At 42.3% G+C, this 5,221-nt stretch overlaps 1 non-coding gene across 1 annotated transcript; it reads right to left on the bottom strand.

Moving 5' to 3' along the window:
* Positions 1–4,704: 4,704 nt before the first annotated feature.
* Positions 4,705–4,843, bottom strand: LOC113186207 (U4 spliceosomal RNA). Its single transcript, XR_003301244.2, has one exon. It is a non-coding gene; the product is annotated as a U4 spliceosomal RNA (small nuclear RNA).
* Positions 4,844–5,221: the final 378 nt, after the last annotated feature.

Raw genomic sequence — 5,221 nt, 5'->3', positions numbered from 1 at the left:
TCTGGAGGGTGGGCTTCTGAATTTTTTTGAACAGTATGTTTTGGAAAAAAGTCCAACTTACAAAGAAGTTTCATCAATAGGACAATGAACTTCATCTAAACTTCATTAACCTTGTTATCTAAGCCCACCCATTGTTACCATCATGGTCACATTTGCTCACACGCTCTTTTTCCATACGTACATGTGTGTATATACAAATGTGTACATTTACATACATGTGTATGATGTATAAGGATGTGCATCTGTGTATCTGTCATCTAGAATACACGGAGACTTATTTTTGCTGAACTGTAAAGATACCCCTCCCAGCTAAATCATTCTGAGTATATCTCCTAAGAACAAAGACATTCTCACACAATTACCGAAAAATCATCACAGCCAAGACATTAATATGATTACAGTATTATCGTGTTATATATTGTCGATTCTGTATTTTGCCAGTTGTTCCAATAATATCCTTTATTAACCATTGTTTTCCAGCTAGGCTTCAATCCTAAAGTAAGCAAGGCAGTTAGTCATCAGATCTTTTTAATCTCCTGCACATGGAACAGCTCCTCCTCCTTCTTCTTTTCAATGCATTTTAGGCAAACAGCACAAAAGAAATGTTCCTTCCCTCAGAGAACCTTAGGAGTGATGCACTCTCCGGTGTGAGTATTGGGCCTTTGCTTAAGGGGATGGGTCTAACAGAATCTCCCATGGTCAAAGTTCCTTTTCCTCTGCTTGGATTAACGTCAGCTGTGCCGTGGTGCCACAAGCTACCTGAATATCCTGCTCCCAAGCAAACCCACCCCAAAGAACCAAATCATGAAGCTGGAACTTTCAAAGGAAATGGAGTCTCCCCTGAACTTGGCACAATCCTAAAACTACATCCACACGGTGGGGGCGCGTACCAAATTCCAGGGCAGTCAGGACAGTTAATCTAGAGAGGTGTCCCCCGAGGGTTTTCTGATGGAATTCAAAGGGTCTTTCTTACACTTCAGGGGGAAACCAAGCCTGTCCTTGTTTTCAGCAGCCCCAATCTGAAATCAAACTTTCCCTTCAGTGATGACTGAGGTTACAAACCACAGAAGTACCTGTGACGATGTCCCCTGTTGAAATTCCTGTTTTACATAGCATCACACGAAGAATACGATTTACAGTAATCACTTGTTTAAAGACATAGTAGTTGTGCCAGGCACAGGGGTGGGGGGTAAATGCCTGCAATCCCAGTGACTTTGGAGGCTGAGACAGAAGGATCACAAGTTTAAGGCCAGCCTCAGCAATTTAGCAATGCCTTAAGCAATTTAGTGAGATCCTGCCTCAAAATAAAAAGGGCTGGGGATGTAGGTTAGTGGGAAAGTGCCCCTGGGTTCACTCCCCAGTACTAATCAATCAATCAATCAATCAATCAATCAATTAAATCATAGTGTTGTTAAACTCACCACTACATCTGTTATTTAATGTCTTTAAAAGAGAAGCACACATATTACACATCACAAGTTTTAAACACATTTTTTTTTTAAATGGAGTTTACCCCATATTTTTTTTTTTTAAGAGAGAGTGAGAGAGGAGAGAGAGAGAATTTTTAATATTTATTTTTTAGTTCTCGGCGGACACAACATCCCTGTTGGTATGTGGTGCTGAGGATCGAACCCGGGCCGCACGCATGCCAGGCGAGCGCGCTACCGCTTGAGCCACATCCCCAGCCCTTTAAACACATTTTGACAGCAGATTTTCAACGTTTCCATTGTAATCCTATGTATTTTAATCCATGCACCTAAAAACATTACCCTAAAAGGAAGTCCATGGCCCCTGAAAACGTTAACAGCTCCACTTCCGTCCTCTCACCTCCCAGCTGGTTCTCCCCATGTTTCCAGAATCATCTTCTGCAAACACCAGCTCTCCTGGCTTTCCTCCTTGGCTGTTGAGTGCTTGTTGATTTGGGCACCAGAATAAATGACATCCTTCCAAAGTCTGCTCAGCCTGGGGCCCAGCGCCTCACATGCTATCCCTCTGGTGTGCACCAGAGCTGCACCTCCTGGGCCTCCCCGTCTTTCCTTCATTCTTTTGCTCCTGCCCTGGAAGCCACGCTCTCACACTTGTGCCTGTGGAGAACACCTACTGGTCTTTGGGACTCGGGTCTGTTGAAGCCCTCCCTGATCTCCCAGCCCAAGCCACCCCTCCCTTTTTTTTGGCCTGGTTCTTGCTCTGTCCCCCCTTCCCAGCCTTCCTCTGTGCCTGACTGGGGCTGGTGTTTGGGTCTCACCTGTCTCTTTCCCATTGAGCAAACTCTGCAGGGATATCTTCATACCATATTTTCAGCATCTGGACCAGGGCTGAAACTTTGCATATGATTAAGAAATTGGTCAACTGAATAGATAACAACAAATCCTCATTTTAAAGTAGGAAATCTTAGGCTGAGTTTTGAAAAGACAAATGGTACCCCCAAGGTTAGAGCCCAAGGCTCTGGGTCTCCAGCCTAGTCCTTTACCCACTGTAGAAGACCGAGGGCCCAACCAGTTCTGCAGCTTCCTGACCTGGAATTTCTCTAGGACTGTTTTGGTTGTCAGCTTCCTGTTGCTGCTGCAGTAAATACCAGAGGCAATTAGTTTATACAAGAAAAAGTGTATTTTGGCTCAGTTTTGGAGGTTTCAGTCCATGACCACAGTTGGGCCTGTGGCTTTGGGGTCTCTGGAGAGACCCAGGAGTGTATAGGGAGTAAGGAGAGAGAAGAAGCAGAGACAGAGATCCGGGTCCCACAATCCCCGTCAGTGGCCCAACTCAGTGATCTAAAGACCTCTCACTAGGCTCCACCTTTAGAGGTTCCTCCACCTACCAGTGCACCGTGGCTGGGGAGCCAGCCTCCAGCACATGGGCTTTCGAGGGACATTCTAGACCCAAACTCTAGCACTGTTAGTTATGTGGTCCTGCTGAACTGGGCACTCAGTGTTTCTGAGACAGGTTATATTTATAGATATCTGTAGATAAATGTCAGTCATTATTTACAGATAAATATGGCAGTCACAATGATACCCACCAATTTGTTTGGACTATTTCACCCTGAAATGGTCCTTAACCCCTGAATTTGTGCTTCTCAGAGCCCCACAGATCCATTTTTGCTTTTATATCTTAGTACCTCCTTACCCATGGTTTCACTTTCTGGGTTTCGGTCATATATAGTCAACTATGATCCAAAAAAATTAAATGGAAAATTCCAGAAATAAACAATTCATACATCTTAAATAACTTTTATGACAGCATATTGTTACCATTATTCTATTTTATTATTTATTAGTTATCATTGCTAATCTCTTACTTGCCTAATGTATAAATTGAAATTTATTATAGGCCTATGAGTACAGGAAAAATATATTAGGGTTCAGTCATCCACTGGGGATCCTGGAAAGTATTGGCTAAGTGAGAACTGCTACATTTGAAAACTTTCAAATATTCAGAAAAGTACATAAAACAATTTAATGAGCCCATTTGGACATCTAACAGTTACTAACATTTCACCATTTTTGCTTCATATTTGCTCTTTTATGATTTGCTAAAGTATTTTAAAGTAAATTATGAGCATCAAAAGATCACAACCTTGGGCTGGGGATGTGGCTCAAGCGGTAGCGCGCTTGCCTGGCATGCGTGCAGCCTGGGTTCGATCCTCAGCACCACATACCAACAAAGATGTTGTGTCCGCCGAGAACTAAAAAATAAATATTAAAAAATTCTCTCACTCTCTCTCTAAAAAAAAAAAAAAATCACAACCTTAATTAACATGGGCATTGTCTTCTAAAACCACAATTCCTTCATCACATGTAAGAAAATAAGTTTCTAAAAATCATCTTACCCACAGATCATATCCAAATTTTTCCAGTCATCCTACATAATATTCCACAGCTGGTTTGAGTCAGTGCAGACCAGTTCCCTCCCTCTTCTTTGCCTCGTGCTCTTGTCTTTTCTTTCATGCTGAGGATAGAACCCCGGGCCTCATGGTTGCTAGGCAAGTGCTCTACCACTACACTACATTCCCAGCCCTGGTACAAATATTCCCAAGGTGATGACTTCTCTTTATATTTCAGCATACTCGCATGCTCAGACTCTCCAGATGCTAAGGTTGGCTGAATTTCATTCCCAACGGGCTGATATTTCCATGGTAGAATTGTTTCCCTCTTCAACCAATATCAATACGTGTCAGATATTTCCCTCCTTTTAAGACTGGATAATATTCCATTGTATGTATGTGCATATATTATATGACCATTCATCCATCAGGAGGTGTTGAAGGGCTGGGGATGTGGCTCAAGCCGTAATGTGCTCGTCTGGCATGCGAGAGTCGTTGGGTTCGATCCTCAGCACCACATAAAAATAAAATAAAGATGTTGTGTCCACCGAAAACTAAAAAGTAAATATTAAAAAAGTCTCTCTCTCTCTCTCTCTCTCTCTCTCTCTCTCTCTCTCTCTCTCTCTCTCTCTCTCAAAACAAAAACAAAAACAAAAAAACCCTAGCCTCCTCCAATCCTTTCAGCAAAGACTTACCTGTCCTGCCTCCTGCCTGATGTATTTCAGCACCCTTTAAAAAAAAAAAAACGGGTGTTTGAGTTGTTCCTTATTCTTTTTAAAAAATTTTGTTTGTTCTTTGTAGTTATACATGTGAATAGAATGTATTTTGACAATCATACATACATAAAGTATAACTTCCCTCCTTATTCTTTTTTTTTTATTCAGTCTCTATAGAGACTGTCAAAAATTGTCAATGCTGATCATATTGCAGGTCGTTAAGGCCGGGTATTGGGAACGTTTTCAATTCCCAACGATCAGCCTCAGATAAACCTCATTGGCTCTGATACTGCCACTACACAAAGCTGCCTTCTTATTCTTTATTATGCTCCACTTTTCTCTATTTGGATGGGTGGGAGCCCTTTCTAGTCAGTCCTGAGATTTTTGTCAAGAAGCGACTGATCTTTGATAATTAGATTTCCTTCTTATTTTTGGAGAAGGAGACGAATACTGGGGACTGAACCCCGGGGTGCTGTATCACTAAGCTACACCCACAACAGAGTCACAGCCAAAATATCGTCGCATACAACTTGCATACAATGTTTTCTCTGATAAGTGGATGCTGATCCATAATGGGGGTCGGGGGCAGCAATGGAAGAATAGAGGAACTTTGGATTGGGCAGAGGGGAGTGAGGGGAGGAGAGGGGACAGGGAGTGAAAAAGATGGTAGAATGAGACAGATATC

Source organism: Urocitellus parryii, chromosome 2 (assembly GCF_045843805.1).
Source record: "Urocitellus parryii isolate mUroPar1 chromosome 2, mUroPar1.hap1, whole genome shotgun sequence".
In the NCBI taxonomy this organism is placed as follows: domain Eukaryota; kingdom Metazoa; phylum Chordata; class Mammalia; order Rodentia; family Sciuridae; genus Urocitellus; species Urocitellus parryii.
The sequence above is the reverse complement of the archived record's forward strand: the minus strand, read 5'-3'. Positions and strand labels throughout refer to the sequence as shown.